The sequence below is a fragment of the Schistocerca cancellata genome, chromosome 4 (assembly GCF_023864275.1).
Source record: "Schistocerca cancellata isolate TAMUIC-IGC-003103 chromosome 4, iqSchCanc2.1, whole genome shotgun sequence".
Lineage (NCBI taxonomy): Eukaryota > Metazoa > Arthropoda > Insecta > Orthoptera > Acrididae > Schistocerca > Schistocerca cancellata.
The window spans coordinates 287,181,668-287,194,020 of NC_064629.1; the positions used below are offsets into that span (position 1 = coordinate 287,181,668).

Here is a 12,353-nt window from a genome sequence, read left to right on the forward strand (position 1 = left end):
TGTTTTGATGAGTGTGTCCCTATCGATTGAGTCATAAGCTTTTTTGAAATCAATGAATGTTATGAAATATTTCTTGCTCCTTGTAGATAAATAGTTCATTGTTGTTTTGAGGTTAAAAATTTGTTCGGCGCAGGATCTTCCTGGTCTGAAGCCAGCTTGATATTCTCCAAGTTTTCCCTCTATAATTGGAGATACACGATTGAGCAGGGCTTTTGATAGAATTTTGTATCGGACTGGGAGAAGCGATATTCCACGATAGTTGTTAACATCCCTTTTGTCACCTTTTTTAAACAAAGGGTGAATTAGGGCAGTTTTCCAGTGACTTGGGATTTTCTTGGTTTCCCATACTTGTTCAAGTTCTTTGTGTAGTGCTTCTACTGATGTTTCTCCCCCAAGCTTGACCATTTCTGCTGTAATTGTGTCTTCTCCACATGCTTTCCTGTTTTTGAGATTTTTGATTATGTTTGTGATTTCCTCTCGTGTCGGAGGTGTTGAATGTGTTGGTAATGTTTCTGGTTGCATAAAACTGAGAGTCTGGGTGGGTGTTTGGCAGTTTAGGAGTGTGACAAAATATTCAGCCAGGATTTCACAGTTTTCAGTATTGTTGGTGGCGAGAGTCTTATTATTTCTCATAAGGTTTAAGCAAGGGGACTGGTATCCTCGGAGTTTCTGGTTGAATGTTTTGTACCAAGCTGCCGTGTTGCATTTCTTGAAATTCTCTTCGATTGAGTCCAGTTGTTGTTTTTCATATTGTCTCTTGGTGTTGCGAATAGTTTTCGAGGCATTCTTTCTGGCCTGCTTAAATTCATCAAGGTTGTTTTCAGTTTTATGTGAGTTCCCCCTTTTCCAGGCTTTAAGTCTTTCATGCAGAACTTCATTACAGTTGCTGTCCCACCACGGGTGTCTCGGTTTGCTCTTTTTTGGAAAGGTTATTTCTGTTGCCTCAATCAAGTTGTTCTGAAATTCTTGGAGGTTTTGTGAAGGGGAGAATGTCTTTAGTTTTTTTCTGAAAATCCTTGAGGTTAGAGTTGGACTTAAGGTTGTAATTTCTCATGGTTGTAAGATCAAAATTTATTTTATTTCTGTTTTTATATTCACCGTTTCTGCTTTTCTGTTTGTTTTGTGGGATCAGTTTAGTTTTTATTTTCGTGAGATAGTGATCGGAGTCGAGGTTTAGAGATTTTCGGACACGTGTGTTCAATATTTCTTTTTCACATTTGGAGGAGATGGCAACATGATCTATTTGAAATTCTCCGATACTCTTTATCGGAGATACCCAGGTTTTTTGTTTTCTGGGAAGATGTTTAAAACGTGTTGACATTAGCTTGAGTTTAAACTGCTTACAGAGCATAATTAACCTTACTCCATTTTTTTCTTCCCTATTTTTAGCATTGTTTTTGTCATTTGTGGGGGCGTGAACATTAATTAATGTGTATTTTTTATTTGCACATCAAAAAGTGAGGAAAGATGTTCTCGATGATGTTGACCAAAAATGTTCGACAGAGTTCAGAATTTTTGTGTTTACAGCAAAAGCTGTGCCAAGCTGAGGGCATTTCTTCATTACAATTTTTCCAGGTTTTCCTTTAAATATTCTGAATTTGTTTGATTCAAATGTGTTTTCATCAGTGAAGCGAGTTTCTTGTAGCGCCACAATTTGTATGCCTTCCGTGTGTAACTGGTCTGTAAGGTGCTTAAGTTTTCCCACTTTGAGAAGGGAGTTTATGTCGAGAGTTGCTATGTTGAAGATTTTTCTGGGTTTAATCTTGTTGGATTTGCATGGTGTTGCAGACTCCCCAGAATCCATGGGTCTGCTTGCGTCGTTGCCGACGGTGGATTGGCCACCTGGGGTAGTTTCGTTATTGAAAGACATTTCCATCATGCGTTAAGATTGTAACTGTTGAAATTCTTCAAAGTTGGGGAGATTACTTGCGTAACCTACCAGGAATATGACTAACGTTGTTAGCGTTAGAAGGTTTTCTTGAAACAGCCGCCTCTAACATGAGGAACAGACGCTGCCCACAAGCCGCCCAATCTGGGTACAGACGCTTGCAGTTATAGATTTTTGGTTCCTCCGCTCTCTCAGCCGTTGGGAGTTAAAAATTCCTCATCCGCCTATGAGACCGTTGACCGGTTTTCACCCGTAACCCTAGGCAGGGGCCCTCACAGGGTGCTACCATCCGGAGCCAGATGGACCCAGGTTTTTTTACGAGGTTGTTACTCCTCCCCCTCCCTCATCACTTGTAAGATGAGGATCCGGGCTTGGGACCGGCAATGGCATATCTATGGTTAATATTTTATATTTTTACTATCATTTCCCCAAGAAACAACAATTTTTAGTATATAGACTGGTAAACATGAACTATAGCACTTACATTTCCTGATCTTTGTTTTTAAGGAAGAAGTTGATACAATAGTCATTAATTGCACAATATCTAACAATATTTGAAACATTTGTTGTTTTTACACAGAGCAATGATATTTCCGTTTGAATATTTCATTCCCACTGTGCAATGTCCTAACCACAACATAAACCATATACATTTCTGTTTAAAAATGCTTACTACATTAGATACAAAAATATTATTTACTGCTCTGGATAAGGTCATTGTGGGCACATTGCTGAATGTTATTGATGGCTGTGAAAGTCTCCCTTCAGAATGTGTAACTGGAATATTTGGTCAGATATAACAACAAACGGGAACACACAAATGATGACAAGCAAAGGTTAGTAAGGATTTGTGCGCCTGTAAAAAGATCTATGCATGAAGCATACAACAACTATCATCATCACACCTTAGCAAAAGATCTGGTGGAGAATCTGAAAATTCTGGTTGTATGTAAAATCGCTAAGAGGGTCTAATGCTTCAATTCAGTCCCTTGTTAACCAGTCCGGTGTGAAAAACGAAAGCTGAAATTTTAAATTTTACATTCAAGAAATAGTTCACACAGGAGAATCATAGAAACATACTGTCATCTGACCATCTGACAGACCACCATATGGACGACATAGTAATAAGCATACCTGGCATAGAGAAACAACTGAAGGATTTGACAGCAAATAAATCAAGTCCGAATGCAATCCCTGTTCAATTTTACAAAGAATAGTCTACAACATTGGTCCCTTACCTAGCTTACATTTATTGTGAATCTCTCGCCCAACGCAGAGTCCCAAGTGACTGGAAAAAAGCGCAAGCGACTCCAGTATATAAGAAAGGTAAAAGAACAGATCCCCAAAATTACAGACCAATATCCCCCAACTTCTGTTTGCAGCAGAATCCTTGAACATATTCTCAGTTCGAAAAGCTTGTGTGTTCAAATCTGCATGGTTTTAGAAAACATCACTCATACAAAACTCAGCTTGCTCTTTTCCCACATGATGTACCGAGAACTGTGGATGAAGGGCGACACGCAGATTCCATATTTCTAGATTTCCGGAAAGCATTTGACACGGTGTCGCACAGCAGGCTGTTAATGAATGTACAAGCATATGGAATAAGTTCACAGATATGTGAGTGGCTTGAAGACTTCTTAAATAATAGAACCCAGTATGTTGTCCTCAACACTGAGTGTTCATCCGAGACAAGGGTATCATCAGGAGTACCCTAGGGAAGTGCGACAGGACCGCTGTTGTTCTCTATATACATAAATGAGTTAGCTGACACGTTGGGCAGCAGTCTGCGGTTGTTTGCTGATGACACTGAGGTGTACGGTAAGGTGTCAAAGTTCAGTGACTGTACGAAGATACAAGATGACTTAGACAAAATTTCCCATTGGTGTGATGAATGGTAGCTAGCCTTAAATGAGAAAAAATGTAAGATAATGCAGATGAGTAGGAAGGTCAAACCTGTAATTTTCAGATACAGTATTACTAGTGTCATGCTTAGCACAGCCAAGTTGTTTAAATATTTGGGCTTAATGTTGCAAAGCGATATGAAGTAGGACAAGCATGTGAGAACTGTGGTAGGGAAGGTGAATGGTCAACTTTGGTTTACTGGGAGAATTTTAGGAAAGAGTGGTTCACCTGTAAAGGAGAAAACATACAGGACACTGGTGTGACCTAGTCTCAAGTACTGCTTGAGTGTTTACAATCCATACCATTTCAGACTGAAGGAAGACATTGAAGCAATACAGAGGCAGGCTGCTAGATTTGTTACTCATAGGTTCAAACAACACATAAGTTTTACGGTGATGCTTCGGTACCTCAAACAGAAATTGTCGGAGGTAAGGCGACGTTATTTTCAAGGAACACTACTGAGAAAATTTAGAGAACCAGAATTTGAAGCTGACTGCCAAATGATTCTACTGCCGCCAACATACATTGTGTGTAAGGACCACGAAGATAAGATGCCACAAATTAGGGCTCATATGGAGGCATATAGACAGTCATTTGTCCCTAGCTCTATTTGTGAGTGGAACACGAAAGGAGATGACAAGAAGTAATACAGGTTACCCTCCGCCATGCACCATATGGTGGCTGGCGGAGTATCTATGTAGGTGTCGAACATACACTGATGAGCCAAAACATTATGACCACTGCCCACCATGAGGTTGAATGTCTCCTGGTGGTGTTGGGGGCACCTGAGGCAGTAAGGAAAGAACATAAGCGGCAGAGAGACAAATGGGCAGTCATTGTAGCAAAGATATGGGCCCCAAATGCAGAAACCCACTGAATACAAGCAATTTTGACAAACAGTACATTGTTGTGACACTGTGGCTACAAACAAGAATCTCAAACGACGAAGCTGGTCGCCGGTTGGGATACAACTATCATGAGCACCTATGGAAAATGTTTAAAGGATGGTGAAATAACTAGCAGGTCTCGTACGTTATTCGACAACCGTGTCTCATCACAAAATGTAGAGGCTGGAGGATCCCCCACTGAGTAATCCAGGATAGGCAGCGTGCTGTGGCAGATCTGATGACAGAGTACAATGCTAGTGCAGGCACAAGCGTTTCAGAGCACATCATTCAAAGACCACTGTTGAACATGGGGCTCCACATCACACGACCCCTACATGTTCAAAACATGTTGCTTGTTGAATGAGTCACATTTCTTGCTACACCAGGCTGATGACTGGGTCCTTACACACTGTCATCCAGGTGAATGGCTGCACGAAACATGCACCATGCCACAGGTGCGGGCCGGTGAAGGCAGAATTATGGTCTGTGGTACATTGAGTTCAGCTTCCATGGGATCTGTGGTGGTAATCGAAGGTATCATGACAGCAGTGAACTACGTGAACACCAAGTGCACCACTTCATGCTTGAAGTCTCTGCCTATGGCGATGACATCTTCAGAAGGATAAGTGTCCATGCTGCAAGGTCCGAATCATGCTACAGTGGTTGGAGGGGCTTTATTGTGATCTCAAATAGATATCTGGCCAGCAAATGTGCCTGATCTGTACCCTCTGGAACACACATCAGGTACCAGTTGCATGCCCATAAAGCACCATCCCGCAATTGGCGGACATTGCTTGACCTGTGCGTAGATGTCTGGCGCCACATACTCCTGGAATCCTGTCAAGGACTTCTAGAATCCATGCCAAGCAGAAACTCTGTTGTACTGTGTTTGAAATGTGGAACAACACACTATTAAACAGGTGGTAATAGTTTTTGGCTAATCCGTGTAAATGTATGTGTTTGCTGGAATATTTCATAAATGCCACAAAAAACTGCTTATTTGAGTTACAAAATGAAGACAGTTATCTTTCCAATTTACAGCAGTTGACCCATTTCTGTCAAAGTTTTCTTAGGTTTTACTGAAAATTGAGCCACAGAGACTGTTTAAAAAACGTGAAGAATGCCAAAGAAGACATTTAGTATTAGAGAGATTCAAGAGATAAGATGAAAAGAAATTACATGAAGCAAAAGAAACAGGAGGGTGTGACAATTTAAAAGTCAAGCAGACACAATGAAAGTGAATGCAAAGGATGGTTCAGACATAGGTTAGCAGAAAGGAAGCACATTCAAGGTGACCCAATTACAGGCTAGAAAATGCAATGTTTCCTTGATAAAAAAGGATGTAGAGCCCAGAAAACACTTCTCCAAAAGGCCAAGCAAAGCAAAAGCAGTTGTCAAAAAGGGTCGACCAAAGAGTCCGATCCCACCAATCGGCTGTGACCCGTGACATAAGGCTCTTGTGGTGTGTGACGTCACGATGGCGCGGAATTTAGTTAGTGAGAGTGGCGTGTTTGTAGGTGTCATTTTGATGTGATTGGTGGTACTCTCTGGTGGTGCGGTTGTGGGTTAGGTGATGTTTTTGGTTTAGTTATCGTGTGTGGCGTGTTTATAAGTGGCATACTGTTGCGGTCAGTGGTTCTGTCTGGTGGTGCGTAGCGTGTTACGAGGCGTATGGGGTTCATTTGCGTGGCAGCATTGCACGTGTGTGGTATCAGTAGTGACTGTGCTTTCAGCACGACGTTATTGTAGGTTTTTTTTTTGTTCGTCGTGTGTGAATTTTGGTAAATTCCTTTTTTTATGTCTTTGGTAGGTAAGGATGTGACTGGCAAGGTCAACAGTTTTCAGTTGTCGGCAATGATGGGGGACAATGCAATGTCTCTATTAAAATTTCTTCAGCTATTCAGATTTTTGGATGAAGTCGTAAAGTGTTCAATGTGTTGTGAAGAAATGAGGCTTACTAAAGTTCCGGCGTCTCGGACCAAGGACGACTATATGTGGAGATTTCGTAAGGATAACAGGTCAAGGGAAGTGTTCGATTCCAATTTTGTTGGTTTGTTGTGTTTTTTGAGGTAGTGATGATTGTGGACGTGGTTGTAGTTTTGGGTTTTATGATTTGGTATCGGTACTTTCTGCTGACCTATAAAGGTCAAGGGAAGTGTTCGAGTCCAATTTGTGGGATCAGGAGCTGCTGTTGAGCTATATAGGTCAAGGGAAGTGTCCGATTCCAGAGGATATTGAATTTAGTGGAATTTGTGGAGTTTTGTGTTGTTGGTTTTTATCGTCTTTTGTTTGGTTTGGTATGGTGATGTGTGTCTAAATTTGTTTACATTTACTTTGTCCCCACCCAAAAACTTACAATTTCCCACACTTGTCCCATTAGTTTCATTAGGTTTTTTGTGGAACGTGTGTGTGTGTGTGTGTGTGTGTGTGTGTGTGTGTGTGTGTGTGTGTGTGTGTGTGTTGGTTTTTCAATGTATTTTCGTGTTTGTGGTCATGATTACATAATGATGTCATAGGCGCCATATTGGAGTCTTAGTGTATGGTAGTTTCCGCCACATTTGTGACGTCATGGGTCAAAGCCGACGAGTGGAATCAGACGCTTCTGTATTCCCGTCAAGAAATTATTTTCTGAGAAATATCGCAAAATCGAGATCAGAGTACTTCTGAGGAGAGAATATCTTACTGATCTATTATTCAATATGATGACTTGGGCTCAAAAACTGTTATTTTATTTCCATGGCGACACTGATATGGTACATCAAAGCAAATGAGGAAAAATACAGTGAAAGCAACTACAGCCAATGACAGGAGGGCTACAGTGCACAAAAGGATTACACTGATTATTGCTATTGAACCCAATTAAATATTTTATTACTTCATAGTTAAATCTCTTGCACAAGTATACTACTATTACTATTAAAAAGTAGCAAAAAGAACTAACTTTGTGAATATGTGGTACATAGGAAAAAAATGCATGTCACACTGCTATTAAGATTGCAAGATTTTAAAAGAAATGTCACATTACTGGGTATTGTACCTGGAATTGGTTTAAAAATAATTCAGTGGCAATGAAAATGAGTTGAAAATCACACTTCTGGAACAAGACAGACATTAAGATTGCATTACTTGGGATGATTTATCAACTTTCAGTTTTTTGTTGAAATGCTATGATAAACAATCACATTCCAAATAGTTTAAAGCTGCCAAGGTATCTGTTACCCAGTATTTGTTTGTTCTTGAAATTAACTGGAAATCATTTCATAGTGTGCCACAATGAAATTAAAAATGCTCATTGGTCAAACGATTGCATAACCATATTCACAGCAATCACTTAAACCCACGATGGGCCATTACCCATTGTTGTCACTAGTGTTAAAAGCTCAATTGTTGAAAATAGGCCCTACATGGAGTGGACTTTCATGATAACTGGTTTGAAGACCATTCTCCACAGCACACATAATTCAAATAACTCATGTCTTTCATTGCCTATGCTGCACAACTGAAAATTAGGAACACATTCATAAACAAGATATACATCACAGAAGAACTTCCCATTAAATCATTCCATTTCTTTGTCCCATCATAGGACACATGTGTGGGGCTTAATGTTTAAAGTGTAACTCTACAAGTCCAAAGGTCTGGGGTTCCAAACTTGCTCAGTCTTAGGATTTTTACATGTCACTTCTCACTTCCTTCACCTGCAGCAATATTCACTAACATGAAAAATGCCAAGTTGGTAAGTGAAAAATGTCAAGTTCAAGCTAAGTTTGGAACCCAGGTTAAATTGCAGGTCCCCCTATAACTGGTTCAGTTATTAAAATGTGTAGGTCAGAGGCAGGTGACAGCATACCACCTCTGATAGGACAATGCCTAGTAAAACACTGTGATGTTCAACCCATCTTTCAGGCTATTAAGAGCTTTACTTACTATAGAATAAGTAATGATGCCAAAGTCTCTGAGTGTTCTAGGCGCCACATACAAATGCAGCTGCTCTGGTGTAACTGAGGTAAATGATAGTGTTGCTGTGATTGAAAAGGGGACAACAGAAATTCATCACATTTGGGGGGAAACTAAAAGTGATGTGGTTTAAAACTCCCAACACTTGATGTCTGCTTTGACCCGTGACATAGGCCTAATGATATTTGTGCAAACAGGGATACAACAGAACCTGACAATATTTACTTTGTGAAATTCCAGTATTGTGTTGGCAGAAGGACCAGGAACTGAGCTTAGTCTCACTATTCTTCAATATTCTGTCTCATTTGACTTCACATTTGATTTAATGGTCACTAGTTTCACACATATTTGTCCATAATCAAACCATCATCAAAAATATTCTCATAACAACAACAAAATAATTTCACAATTTCACATTTACACTGATGTGACATAAGTCATTGGATACCTCCTTACATCATGTCAAACCACCTTTTGCCCAGCATAGTGCAGCAACTCAACAATGGCACAGACTTCATAAGTCACTGGAAGCCCCTGCAGAAAGTCACCAAATCATTCACTTTAATTGTCCCAAATGTTCATCAAACCGATGACAAACAGTTGTGGCCCAATGATATGGTGCATCTTAGTTTAGGAACATGAAGTCCATGAATGGCTGCAAATGGTATCCAAGTAGCCAAACATAAAGATTTCCGGTCAATGATTGGTTCAGTTGAACCAGAGGACCTAGTTCATTCTGTCAAACAAAGCCAACACCACTATGGAGCTAGCTCCAGCTTGCACAGTGCCTTGTTGACAGCTTAGGTATAGCTCCAACTACTATTCTGCATTCAAAGTCTGTTAATTCCAGTTGTGTGGCCATAATCACATCAGAAAACTTTTGACATGAATCACCTGAGTACAAATGAAAGCTCCACCAATGCACTGCCCTTTTATACATTGTATACCATACACGATATGACCACCATCTGTATATGGGTGCATTGCTAATCATATGAGACCTGGTAACAGTTTGAAAATGAAGAAATATATTCCATACTAGTCACCACTAACTCAAATACAAATGTAACTAAGACGAACAAAGAAACAGTAATTAAACAAAAATTATGCTACCTGATCAAGAAAGTAAACCACCCAGAAAGAAAGGAAGAAACAAGATGTCATGGGTTGAGAGGGTATGTGGTGTTATTTCAGTGATTACAAAATTGATCCAAATTTACGAAGAACTTGGCAGTATGAGTCCCCTGATTGGTACAATGTTCCACCCCCCTCTAGCCTGGATGCAGGCACACATTCCTTTGAGAAAGTATCACAAAGCAGTTGTATCCTCTCCTGGGCCATGCTGTTTTAACTGACCTCTCACCACTTGGATACTGGTACTGGGATGGAGTTGACGTCCGAGCTGGTCGCACATATGTTCTAGTGGGGACAGATAGGGGATTTGTTGGTATTGGATGTGCATCAATAGCACATGTACAGTTCATAGTATGGTGTGCCACAAGTGAATAAGCATTGTCCTGTTGAAAAATGGCACCATGACATTGTAACATGAGAGGTAACATGTGAGAAGACAGGATACGTGTGACATGGTTGTCCCTTCAGAACTTCCTCAATCACTACCAGCCACTATTTGAAGTCATGTCCAATGTCTCCCCACACTAGGATGCCAGGAATAAAGCTACTGTGCCTCTCCAAAAAAAGTGTAAGAAAGAGACCTCTTCACAGGTTGCTGCCATACATGTTGGCAATGGTCTTCAAGGATAGTGCAGAACCACAATTCATTGCTGAACACAATGTGGCAGCATTCATCAGCTGTCCATGCTTCCAGGCATGGCACCACTTTAAACACAGCCATTTGTGTTGTGGTACTAGTGGCAGCCTATGCACAGGACACCAATACCCTAGTACAGCTACTGCTAGTCTCTGACCAATGGTGTGAGATGATACAGAATGTTGCAAAGATCCCATTCTTGTTATCAGGTGGCAGGCACAGATGGGAACGGGTTACGATGTGCTTGGTGCACAATACAACAATCCTCCCTTGTAGTGGACAGACATGATCACCTTTTTTGTTAACAATAATTTGCTTTAAGTATAGCTGATTTAGATGGAGTCAAGTTATTCAGCATCAGAATCAAATGTACAGCCATTTGTTATAGTGACAAAAGAATTTTATAATATAAACTACTGTAACAACTTTCTACTGCAAGAATAGCTCGATTAGATATCACTGTAGTCTCTCTTTACAGATGCTCAGCAGTCCCACTGAAAAAGTGCATCATAATTTCACAACGTTTCAGTGTCACACCATCAGCAAATAATGTAATTTTGACGCCCCCATAAACAAACAGTTGGACATTAATAAACAACTTTATTTTACTTTGCGGTATTTTTAATATAAAATGTTAGGGCCTTAAGAGGTTACCCCTTGTGTCTTCTAGCTCCAAATATTCATCATTTCGACTCTCTCCACACAATATATAAACATCCACAATTCACTGTCTTAATGAATATTTGGTCTTCAGCTGCTTGGTTAATATATTTTTGCTTTAATCACATCTACGACCCGTTTTTTTTTTTTTTTATCGCTGCTACAAACTGTTGTCCGTAATGAATTAACAGAGCTTCATCATACTTCAAATTTACTCGATAGTAGCAAAGTTGTCATACAGCAAATGTGTATTGATTTAGAAACACGTCACAATTTCTCAGTAAGACGTAACCAGACATTTAGAGCACGCTTGATACAGATCACCAATTAAACTAAAATGGTTTCGTCTCAGTTAATAGCCATGGAGCGACAATACTAGGAATTGCACACATAAGATTATGCAACGCAGACATGTCTGCAAAACGCACACAAAAAAGGTGAACAATAATTGTTCCAACGGCTTACAAATAACACGTTTATAAATTGCTGATAACATTCGCTGAGAGTTCATTCATCTATTAGCCAACTGCAGTTCATTTAATTATATTATGTGCCACGTGAGTTACACTCTGCCCTGTACCACTGTTCTCCATCTGAAGTCTTTTTACCCATCCTACGAATATGCGAAGCATCTTGCACTTTCGTTTACAAATTTGGGAGTCCGAAAAGAATGAAGCCAATAAATGACGTTTCTTACCAGCATCTAGTAGGCAGCTTATCGCACCAGTTAACTTAACACATCCGAAACGAGTCACTTCGCCTGTGAACTTAAGATATTAAACTTTTAACTCCTGAGATGCAGTACGGCATTAAAATTTTTCACTTACTCGATGTAAATATCACAAACCACAATCACGACCACTCCCACATAACTCCACACAATACCAATAATCAAAGTTTATAGAGTCAAAAGATGTAATTCACTTCTAACGAACAACAGGTGGCTTTACAATGTGTGAATGTCAACAAGTACATATCCCAAGTTTTAGAAATGGAAGTATTCCTTGATACCTCTGTACTATGAAACTACGTAAATTTGGCATAAAGCATTCAAGGCAATATTAGTTAGACATTATAAACTGAAGCTGTCGTGAGCACTGTCTCATCGCCTTTAGGGCGAATGCTAACTTTATAACCACATAAAAATGTTGTTCATCAACATTTGATTAGTCTTTATTCTTCGTAACAAAATGTATTGAATATGTAGTGGAAATTTCCGCGCGACCGCTACGGTCGCAGGTTCGAATCCTGCCTCGGGCACGAATGTGTGTGATATCCTTAGGTT

The 12,353-nt window shown here is 39.9% G+C and overlaps 1 protein-coding gene across 2 annotated transcripts in view; it reads right to left on the minus strand.

The window, feature by feature from the left end:
• Window positions 1-11,970, minus strand: part of LOC126183421 (serine/threonine-protein kinase Pak) — a 113,103-nt gene extending 101,133 nt beyond the window's left edge. The window contains exon 1 of one of the 2 annotated variants that reach the window (XM_049925372.1): window positions 11,766-11,970. The gene's annotated coding sequence lies outside the window, so the exon portion shown is untranslated. The remainder of the gene's footprint in view (window positions 1-11,765) is intronic. The other variant, XM_049925373.1, reaches the window with a different exon arrangement.
• Between the last annotated feature and the right edge of the window lie 383 nt (window positions 11,971-12,353).